Source organism: Belonocnema kinseyi, chromosome 7 (genome assembly GCF_010883055.1).
Source record: "Belonocnema kinseyi isolate 2016_QV_RU_SX_M_011 chromosome 7, B_treatae_v1, whole genome shotgun sequence".
In the NCBI taxonomy this organism is placed as follows: Eukaryota; Metazoa; Arthropoda; class Insecta; order Hymenoptera; family Cynipidae; genus Belonocnema; species Belonocnema kinseyi.
The window spans coordinates 146,050,771-146,062,931 of NC_046663.1; the positions used below are offsets into that span (position 1 = coordinate 146,050,771).

At 33.1% G+C, this 12,161-nt stretch overlaps 1 protein-coding gene across 7 annotated transcripts in view; it reads left to right on the forward strand.

Annotated features, from left to right (window-relative positions):
- LOC117175836 (ATP-dependent RNA helicase dbp-4-like) overlaps positions 1 to 12,161 on the forward strand; it is a 92,963-nt gene that overhangs the window by 9,178 nt on the left and 71,624 nt on the right. Inside the window, exon 1 of one of the 7 annotated variants that reach the window (XM_033365613.1) lies at positions 9,472 to 9,569. The exons of the other annotated variants lie outside the window; for them this stretch is intronic. The gene's annotated coding sequence lies outside the window, so the exon portion shown is untranslated. Of the gene's footprint in view, positions 1 to 9,471; positions 9,570 to 12,161 lie in introns of those variants that run through there. 7 annotated transcript variants of the gene reach the window in all.

Genomic DNA, 12,161 nt, shown 5'->3' on the forward strand with positions numbered 1-12,161 from the left:
TTTCGATTGAAAACCCAAGTTTTTCCAAGTAAAACTGCCAACATTTGGAAATTGTTTATGTAAATTGTTTACAAACATGTAAGTTGTTATATTCTACTAAATATTATCAAAGATACATTTTTTTAGGAATATCCGCAGGATTATTAAAGAAAATTTGGATTTTTTTAAAGTGGGAGGCCAGCTCAATTTGAAAGAAAGAATTTTGGTCACATTGTTTTGAATTATTTTCGAAAAGTATCAAAAACGCTAGAACTAAAACTATCCAGAACTCTACAAAAATTTCATTTTTCAAAAAGTGTGGGGGAACGTAAACTTAGCTTCTAGTTTTGAAAAATCCATTGTTAGAGTGTTTATACGCCAGAACTATTCCTCAATGTTGTCAGGAATTATTCAAAAGGATGTCAGAACTCTAAAAAAATCGAAATTTTGAAAGTGTGGGGCCCAGTTCACATGCGTTTGAAAAATAAATTTCAATTACAGATTTCATGAATTAAGAATATAAATAGCAATTATTGCCATTATCATTGTTTCATTCCGATTATCTCCGGCAGCTCACCACAAAAGACGAATTAAAAAAATGGTTCAATCCTCAAACAAAGCAGTTTAATTCGAAACGAAATAGTTTTCAGCCTTTCCAAAATAAAAGGTCAAAAGATCGACAACTGCAATTTGCTGATGGTGAACTCTTTCTTGTTAAAGCTGCTTCAGCTTTAACGAACGTATTCTCATCACGTATCTCGTGCTTCACACTCGATTTTTTCGAAAACGTGAACTTTTCTACATTACATTCAACACTTTCATATCAAGAGTATTGAATTCTTTTTGTTTTAGCCACCCGGGTCTTTTTTCCAAAATTTAAATTTTTTGTTTGTTTTAAACTCATTTTTTACTAATTAAAGAAAATCTATTCGTATTATCTTAAACTTATTATTAAAAAATTTGTCGATCTTTTTATAATTTGAACATCTTTGATCTAATTATTGTTTTCTGTGGCTTGCGTCATTTGTCCAAGAATGTATTTTTAAAATTTTTAATTGTTCTTTTTCTCTACTGAAACAAAGCTGCGCATCCTATCAAAGAACGTTTAATCGCTATTTAATATTGTTTTTTATTTTCATGTTCATCTGATAATTGAAATATACTCTCAATATATCTTATTATTATCATATATTATTATTAATGATAAATAATCAAGAAAAATTTTATTAATTGAATAATCATTCTATTAGAAGAACTGAATATTAATTAAATAATTGAATGATCTATTTAATTACAAAATAATTAATACAATGATTTTATGTCATATTTGCAAAGTCTTTTAATTTAAGTTCATGATTTCACAGCATTGTAGGTAAAAATTTAATTATTTTTTACTTACTTTATTATAATCATATAATATTTGAAATTACAAATAATAAAGAAATATTCATTTTATCAGAAAATTTGAATATTAATTGAATAGCTACATTATGATTTTAATTACAAAATAATAAGAATAATTACTTTTTGTTATTTATTCAAAAAGGCTTGATATAAGATCATGTGTTCACAGGTGTCGAAAATAAGCACTTTAATTTTAGTTTTGCAACTCGATCGCGGAACGAAATTAATGACTGGATTCACCGTTTAATAACATGCATCGTTTAAACTGTTGTCAAATTTTTTTAGAATTTAGTAAATATTACAACGTTAAATAGCCGTATTTACCATTTTCCTTGCACATGTCACAATTTGCAATAAATGAAATATTCAACATGTAGTGAATAAGAATACTTAAAACAAATTGAAATGCATATAATTATGCAACAATAATGACAATGCTTATAATTATTATTCATATACAAATAAAATGTTTATTTTGGATAACTGTGAAAGCATTATCTTAAATTTAAATGATTTTTTAAAATATATACAAAAAATCATTATTCTTATTAGTTTGTAAATAAATTCATCATTTAAGTATTCGGTCAGATTGCAGAATAGGGGCATCACCTCTATTTAAATGAATTTTTCGGGACTCATATAATACAAATAATTTGCTTATTAGTCCATTCATTTGTTATAAACAAATTTTATGAACAAGTTTGCAAATAGTCTTATTATCGTTAAAAAAATTTGTCTGTTTACTAAAAGTGCTTCATATTAATATAGGAATGATATATAATTACAAGAATTTTTTAAAAGTTTATAATAACCATTTTTATAAACAATTCTTATGGCAAATATTAAAATTTTAGATTTTTTCAAATGATAATTTCCTACAATCGTCAGAACTACTTCAGGTATTTCTTAAAATAATAAATATTTAATAATATTTGATAAAATACAACAATTTTAATTTTTCTAAACAAATTAGATAAACAAATTCAACATTTTTGCCCTTTCGCATAGAAATTTGTTTGTTTTTGCACTAGAAACGTTTTAAGCTATTGGATGAATGACTACTAGTCACAAAAATATTAGAAAAGTTATCAATAACAATTGTTATAAATAATTCTCGTGATAAAATATTCAAATTGAAGATTTTATCAAATTTTAATTTTCTTTAATTGCTAGAATGGTCACTGATATTCCTGAAAAATTGTTTATAAAGATTTAGGTTGTTATATTTTACTAAATATTATAAAAGATACAATTTTCAGGAATTCTAGCCATTCTAGCGGTTAAAAAATTAAAATTTGATAAAACCTTAAATTTGAATATTTTATCACGGGAATTATTTATAACAATTGTTATTGTTAACTTTTCTAATATTTTAGAGACTAGCAGTAATTCATGCAATAGCTTAAAACATTGCCAGTGCAAAAACAAAATAATTTCTATGCGAAAGTGCCAACATTCTGAATTTGTTTATCTACTTTGTTTATAAAAATTGAAATTGTTATATTTGATAAAATATTATTAAATATTTATTATTTTATGAAATACCTGAAGTCGTTCTGGCGATTTAAGGAAATTATAATTTGAAACAATCTGCAATTTTCATATTTTGCTATAAGAATTGTTTATCACAATAGTTATTATAAACTTTAAATTTATTCTTGTAATTATATATCATTCCTACATTAATATGAAGCACTTTTAGTCCACAGAAAATTTTTTTACCGATAATAAATCTATTTGCTAATTTGTTCATAAAATTTGTTTATAACAAATGAATGGACTGATGAGCAAATTATTTGTATCCTATGAGTCCCTAAACATTCATTTAAGACAATATAAAGTTTACCTAATCAGTTATTAAAGCGCAAAAAATCGTGATGTAAAAAATTTAAGTTTTTCCATACTTTGAGTGAAAAAAATTATTAATAAACAAGTAGAAGAGATAAAAGTTCAGAGCGTCAGGCTTTTTAGAATTTAATGAACTTTAATAAAAAAAATTATTAAAAATCGCTTCATTTATTGTTCAGTTAAAGATTCTAATAGCTTGTTGCAGAAAAATACTGTTTTTTCAGTCAAACAACAGGTGACGCCCCTATTCTGTATTTGCACCAATTATTCAATATAAAGATTTTTAATGCAATAAGTACTCAAATATTAACGTTCTTCTTCATTATTTGTCACCAATATTATACTGTAAAAGTATATTTCATTAATCACATGAACATAAAAATGAAAATTGAATGTTAAATAGCCATATAATGTATTTCAATAATCTCCGGTTGATTTCCTGAATTGACGTCAAGAAAAACGAATATTTAAGTGCCTTTAAATTCGTACAAATGTCATTTTTGTCCGAAAAATAATTAAATCGCATTGACCGGCATTAATGTAATTCAATATTTTGTCAACAGCCTTAAATGATGTCTGATACGGTTCGATATGTGTTAATTTAATATGAGGAATTTAAGATAAAAGAAAAGAACTCGATGTAAATTATATATAGCTTACCTCGAAGAAATCTGGCTTGGATCAAGACTTTTATAAGTGAAATATAGTTTCCAAATATTTGGCTTCTCCTGGGGGTTTTGCCACAAATGTATTTTTTCTGGCCGGGTAGCGCTGAAGAACAAATGTCAAATATTTCGCAACGTACCGAGTGTGTTTGCTCGGGGACACGACTTGTAAGTTCGCTCCCGCCATGCACACGTAATCTCTTTGTCGCCGGCCGGCGCTCGCCATATTTGTTCGAATGGTCGCGCGTGCGCCAATAAGGCGGGGAAACTTTTAAAAATAGCGTGCGCTTTTTTCATTTATGTGAATTATTATATATAATAAATATATTGCAATTTACTAGATCACATAGTTTTACATATAAAAAAAAATTAACTTTTGAACATTAATTTTGTATGAAAAAATCCTCCAACGAAATAAAATTTTTTTAATAAAAATCGAACTTAACTAAAACAATATCGACTGCTTTATACAACATGGTATCACAAGCCTGTTTTTATCGATTTTAACATTTTGACGTTTGTAGATAATATATAAACAAAAGCAGGCCATTCTGATGCACTCATAAAATCTTATTGATTTCGTTCAATCATTTAGTATTGTGTAGAATTTGTTAATATTTATTATTATGTGCTGCAGAACGGTGTGCACGTTTATTTAATTTCAAAAAATATACTATAGATATAACTTCATTATTCATTTAAAAATTATTTATCGTATGATTTGTTTCATCACATAAGTATATAAAAATTAAATTTTAATTATTATATTATCAGAAAAATTGAAATATTACTTTTTTTATGAAACAAATATTTCTAACTAACAGTTCTTATTTGTTCAAATTTTTTTTCTAAACTTATTAGTCGTATATATTTTCAAATTCTATTAACATTATTGCACTGTATATATGCACTGTATATATGCACTGTGACCGCACATATGGTAGCACGCTGTGTTGCACATTGTGCACACAGAGTGTTCCCACCTTGAGTGAACATTGAGCACCCTCAGCTCGTACATACATTGTATTGCCTTCTTGGCGACACATCGTGTTGTCTTTTTTGGCGTATCTCATTCCATTTACGAGAAACATCGTATTAATTCCAATTTTAAGCATTTTAAAAACGAGAGTGTCTACGAGGGTGATTTAAAGAATAAATTTTAAAACTAATTTTAGAACGACAAAATTGAATGTAATTTTTATAGAATGAAGTCTTACTAAAAAAATAAACCTTTCATGACCAGTGTAAAAAATTTTGCTCTTTACAATGACAAATTACCACCAAAATTGCAGAAAAACAGAAATCTCAAACATTTATTTTTGAAAAAAATTGTTTAAACAAACAAAATTGATTAAAGACAAATAAGAATTTATTACAAAATACGGTACTAGCATCTAAATGACGTAAATATTTAATAATAAGCAGCAAAGCTAACTAAATTAAAAAAACTAGAGTTTTATACCTCTTTTTAAGAAAAAGTTACAATTAAATAATAATAAATTGTTTAAACAAATAATACATGCTTGAAACAAAGATCATTATTCCCAAAAATGACCAATTGTCCAATCAAACATAAAAAATCTACCTTTCCATGGCTGAGTGCAAAAAAATTATTTAAACAAAAATAAATTGTTTAAACAATTGTTAATCAGTTAGATAGATAAACGTTTATTTTTCGGCCTGCTGGCCTTAAAAAATTGACATGCTTACACTTCCTTTTTTTTCAAAATTTGCTTACAACTATTTTTTACAAAGTACTATCCATCCACACCTTATAGCTAATCCGCTCGTTTCTATAGCCTAACCTTCCTCACTGCGTCTCGCCTCGCCTCGCACGCATTTCGCTCTTTTATCGCTACGCCTCGCATTACCAGCCACTGTCTCCGCGGCTAACATCTAATACTAAACTACTACTTACAATATTTACATTTTTCTTACATCTACTTCCTCTCCTATTTAAAATCTTTCCTTCTCCATTCCTCTTCCTCCTTCCTTCTCTTTTTTTCCATCTTACCTAATACCCCCTTAATCCATGCTACTGCCCTTTTGTCCCCCCTTACAAGCAACAATACCTCCATGCTTATATCCCTCCATCTACCTCTTCACCCTCCTCCAACCAGTGCTCAACTTTTGCATCCCCTTTCCCGCACAGTTTACACATTCTCTTCTCTCTAGAAAGCCAGAATCTATTATAACCTTCCATGCAACCGCATCTCATTTTCGCTATAAGTGTCTGACTACCTTGCTCTCCTTTCTCACACAAATATTGCGCTCTCTGTCTTGGGATAATCCACACATACTTCCTGTTAAACCTTGACTCTCTTATCCTCTCCTCTCCTTTTGCCTGCTCTTTCTCCATGCCATTCTTTTGAACCAACTCATATACCTTCCTTCCTTCCTCGTGCCTCCTGCTAACTTCATCCATCTGCAATCCATTCCTTCTATAATACCTTTCCCTTTCCACCTCCATCTTGGCACCAACACGTCTGTTCTCCTTCTCCCACCAACACTCCCTAACCAATTGTTAATTAGTTGAAAAATACCTAAAACCATTCCACTTGACAAACAAAAATAATTTATGGCAAAAAAGGGAAAAATAGAGCATTTATGTGTCAATTTTGGGCAAAAATGTCAATTTCAGTTTTTTGGAGCATTTTTGGGACTGCACAAGGGGAGTGGGAGGCATCAAAATTCAAAGTTATTTAATGGAAAGGATTGATTGGCGACTCCCAAAAGAATTCTTAATATCTCCCGCAAGTCAAGTGTAAATGCAGAAACTTGAATCCTATTTTTCCGAAAACCAAAATTTCCCCATGTTAATCTTATGGGATTTTTAGGGCCTTTGCGGCACATCTTAATATTAAACGATTTGGCTCAAACTTGGAGGGAATTTTTTTCTGGCAACGTCACAAAATGGGGAGGTGGCATGCCCTCTATTCGAAAGTCGGTTTTTTGGACCACCCTAATGGACACCCTTCAACCTTTTTTCCTGTACACTATTCTTTTCAGAGACTTTAACATAACTCATTAAGGTCTTAAGTATGCGAACTCAATTGACATGTAAATGTCCAATTTTATCGACTTTTTATTGGTTTTATTCTGCTGACCACAATTTGTGATATTTTTTAATTTTCATAGTTGGACTCCATTAATAAGTATCCAAGAAATTCACTTCATTTTTTCCGTTTTTTTCACATTTATTGCTCTTACAACAACATAAATTGTTTCACCGAGATACGAGAAACGTCATTTAACAGGTAGAAACATTTTGAGTCAGCTTTGCTAAATGCGAACTCATTGCTACTTTTTTCACTAAACTAGAGTTAGTTTTCCCAAGTGTTAGGACTTTCTGTTCCGATTTAGATCGTATTACGAAAATGCACTGTCGGTATAAGTCGCATCTGTCTTGGCGGAAATTTTAAATTAGAATAAAAAATACCAGTTATGATTTTCATTTTTTAATTGCTTAGTGACAAGACCGAATGATTGGCGAATGCAGTAGCATCACTGCAATTTGAATAAAAAACAAGTTGTTTAGAATAATAACGTAGTCTTGAAAAAGGAAAAGTGTACAAGTGATAAAAGGATGCTGAGGTGAACTCGCGGATAAAAATTGATAATAGTTTTGCAATTAAAAAAATAAATTATAAAATTATTTACTTATTGACATAAATTATAATAATTTTAAAATTTGTATAAATTTATAGACTTCTGGTACATATTTGTGTTGTGACATACATAATAATATGAAATGGCGCATTACGTAGAAACGTATAAATAAGGTAAGTATTGTACTGTGCACACCCTATTCTCGCTTCATAGAACAATAATATTACGCGCATTCATAAAACCTAAAACGAATATTATGAACGAGTTCACTGTGGCATCCTTTTATCACTTGTACACTTTTTCTTTTTCAAGGCATTTGGCTTTCTGCACAATATACCCCCTGTCTACTCTATTTTACTCTTTCTTTTAATCAGTTACCGTATTTTTGTTTGAAACCCCAAAGGTTTAATCTCTCCCCACCCCTCCTCCACCGCTAAACCCCTTCCCCTTCAATAGCCTTAAGAATTTCTTCGGGTATCCCAGCATTACTATAATCCAAATATTCACTCATTTTTTTCAAAATATGACAGAAAACTAATACGGGTCGAAAAGATCCGTTTGCTGGCGCTGAGTCAAAATTTAAGGATGGAAACTCTGGCCTTTTATCCATACCCAAACAGATTTTTCCTACTCAAATACCGTTCGAGCCATTCTGCCGTTTTTTTTCAATCATCCCATCTCATGGCGTTAATTAAACTGCCTGAGTGTGATACCAAGTTTTATAAAAATCCGAGATATTCTTACATTTAAGCCACTTTTGCAGTCTTCTGTCTTACTGTGCCATGGTTGCACTCTTACAAAAAAGTATTACAGGAAAATCAGTGTAATGCAGTTCCTATAATTTTTTCCCATATATAGGAAAATCTTTCGAGAAATATAAAATATTTAAAGAATTATTTAATGAAGAAAGTAGAAAGACTACAAGGGAATGATTAATTTTGGACCACTCATATGAAAGTACACAAAAATTGTAACCTGAGAATAAATCCAATTTTACAGAACTCTGTATAACAGTGTTGCATCAAACGTAACTCTTTTATGTCATAATATCCAATTTTTACCTTACTTGAATTCTTTGTTAACGTTTCACGTCCACAGGAAATGAGAAATCAAGGTGAAATTTTAGAATTATTAAGGAACCAAGGAGCCTAGGTATGATCCACGAAATGTCCTACACGGATTTTGTTGGGAATACGTGTAGCTGTTCTTTGAGACCTCAAGAAAAGAACCCTTCCAGCGTTTATTTGATTGGGGCCTCTTTTTCGAGATATACAATTTTGAACATTACGGTGGACTGGCTCTCCGAGTGCAGCTGGAATGCTTGAAGTTCTGCGTTCGATTCGTTTTGGCTTCATTTTACTTGATTTTTATTTAGTTTTATGTTATTTTATTTTGATTATTTTTTAATATTTTTGACAACGGTGACCATCCGAATTTCTGAATGATCAGCGAGAAATAGCGCCTTGCCTGCTTTCGAAGACATGATCAAATGTGCGTGGTTTGCAGCAAAATTGGTTCCCGAAACATCTATTTTTTGATATGTCAATGATATCTGTTTTTCGTTGACTATTTTAAAACAAAAATGCCAATGCGGTAACGTTTCGTTCATAGAAATCATGTTCACCAAATTTCGAAAGCTGTGAAACAAATGAATTAGTAGATGAATAAACTTTTACCTTGTCGCAAATATGTCTTGAAACCTTTTTTTTTTTAAGTAAAATCCCTGTCACTCGAGTATTTTACTGTATTTGTATGGCATCCCTGAAAATAATCCTGTAAAATGTTAATAAATTGATTTTATATTGTTTCTACCCTACAAATTCACTGTCACTATTGTTAAAAACAAAAACAAAAAATTAAAAATAATTTAAAACTAAAAAAATGACAAGAAAAAAAAACGAAACCAAGAACCAAACGTAGAACCTCGAGCATTTCAGTCGCACCCCTTTTCCACTACCAAATGCGAGCAAATGCGAGCGCTTGTTATAATAATCCAGCTGCGGACGATAGAAGTATTTTGTCAGAATGGTTTTCTACGTGCAAGTGACTGAAAAGGATATACACGTGAGTGAATAAAAATATGTATCAATGAATGATGATTAATTGCCGGAGGATAATTACTATTATTATAATACGTTACAGGGCATAATAAGCCAGTCACAGGCAAATAATATTTATCGTGACACAAATCGCACGTTTGAAATGAGCGGTTCAAATAAATTTGAAATTTGTGCACTACTTCGAATTAAATGCTTTTAGTAAGTGTAACGTTTAAAACAAAAAACAAAATGGTTTTTAGCTCATTATGTATCAGACTAAAATTGTAGAGCAGAAAATTCTATATAAACACTGCTAATTAAATATTCATTATTTAAACAATTAAACATTATATTTCAGCCACAACCACGTCTCACGACCGTGAGATAGGTGGTTACAGTCTGTAAAGGAATCAATACGACGATCCAGCAAAAGCCTCGTGCGCCCTGAGAACACGGAGCGACCCAAGGACTACCGCCTTCTGCATTTTTCCCACAAGTGTTCTAGCATATTGTTGACACGCAGTGGAAGATACCGTGCATCCTCTTATCGAGGAGCTATTCACGAAAGTTTTTCTCTTGTGCTTTCTTAATCCGGCCTTTCAGGAGTGAGTACTCGAGATATATAAGATTTGATGCATTTTGCTCACCCCTAATACTGAAGTCAAGTCCGAGTGTTTCAGCAGCCTCCTCCGCTGCTTTGTACAGAAACGCTCCTTTGCCCACTTCTTCGTGATTCCTGATCATTTTAAGAAGAGGGTCTCTTCCATTTGCAACTCTATGTGCTGTACCCAGCATAATCCTGTTTTCAAGACATTCAAGACTCAATATACCGCGACCACCTTGACGGCGTGAGTTTGTATCTGCTTCAAAGAGCTTCGAATGTCACATCCTGAATGCGGCTCTGTGGCACGCCCAGGTATGTATAAGTCTCTCCAACTCAAAGGTTGTCGTATAGCGCTTCTATCAACGAGCTCAGGATTTTCAGGGAAGCCATTAAGTTTTCCTTGCTTCAAATTAACCTTGGCGCATTATTCTAACCCAAATTCCATTCCAATTTCATTAGTATATCGTTCGACAATTCCTAGAGCTAGATGTTGTTGCTCTTTGTTTTTAGCATAGATCTTAAGATCGTCCATGTAAAATACATGAGTGACCTTGCACTTTCGATCTGCAGGTTTGTTGCACAAGTACCCGTCGGAATGGCGAAGTGCTAGAGATAGTGGCAATACTGTAAGGCAAAAGAGGAGTCGGATCATGGTGTCGCCCTGAAAGACACCTCTCTGAAAAGTGACCTTGTTATTTGTCACACGATTTTTTCCAGATGTGATAGTAAATCTAGTTTTCCAAAGTGGCATCAATCTCTCTATGCACCTAACTATTTGCGGATGAACCTTCAAGATTTCCAAAAGACAGATGAAAAGTCTATGGGAGCTCGAATCGAAAGCTTTTCGATAATCTATCCAGGCCATCGATAGGTTACGCTGGTAGAATGCTGCATCTTTGCAGACACATCTATCGATTAACAGGTTAACTCTTCCGACTTCAAATATGAAGTGAAAATACGGGCCAAATGCTGATGGGTTGAAGAAAACTTCTTCCACCAGAAGGTTTCGTGCCAGATGTAATGTAGTCAATCACACACTGAATGCGGGACGCGTACTATCTTGCCCAGCCTATCTTTATGGCAAGTTGATGCATTCGTCTTTTGGTCTTAGGATCAACCGTTAGTTTTGTTTTACGGTTCGCATCGGCTTGAGAGAAACCTTGGTGTTGATGTTTCTCCGGGTCGTAAAGCATCGCTCTTCATCTATTGGATGCCTGCCCGCGGTTGGTCTTAGTGTCGCCTCTCTTTCTCTGTTGCCGGCTTGTTCCAGCTGTGGTAGAGTAGGCGTTCCGCTAACATAGCCTCTTTTTCGGAGTAGTTCAGCATGGTTGCGCAGACGTTGCTGCGAAAAGTGCGATAGCTCCGGGTGTTTCCCGCACCACAGAGCATGCAGCCGTGCCATGTTACCCCGTTCAGGGGTCACACTCGCATCGTAGCACTATAGCAAGTCGTGATTCAGTCGCTCCGTCCACCCAAAGGTCGCGAGATCCCGCCGAACGATCGCATTGAATCCATTTTCATTGGCTCCCCCAGCTCTAGATTAGTCGGCATTGTTGGCCGAACCATTGTCGGGAGCCCTGCGCGTTCTGTTGTTTTGAACCATACTTACTACAACTATGTATGGTGTTGTCATTGTTGTTCCCACGAGAAGCCAGGTAAAGGGGTTCGTCCTTCCTTGTAGAGCCCCGCATGCAAGGATAAGGCTGCGTACTCTGAGAGGTCGCCTGGTATCCCAGAGTTACTGTTCTGGACACCTCACCCAGGTGCCATTCAGCTTTCGGCACGGTTTTCACACCTCCGCTTGTGGGTTAATTCCTTCAGGACCACCCCTGGACAATTGTCCGTGACTGCCTTTTTATTTTTGTAACCATATTCAGCAGAAACCCTTGGTACAGGGATAGAGGGTCCCTGTAGGGAACGACCTACATTCAAAGGCACAATGCGGCACTAAGAGTACTTTATTACCATCTCTGTCACTCCTACGGCATTCACCTTAATATCGCTCCTCTAAAT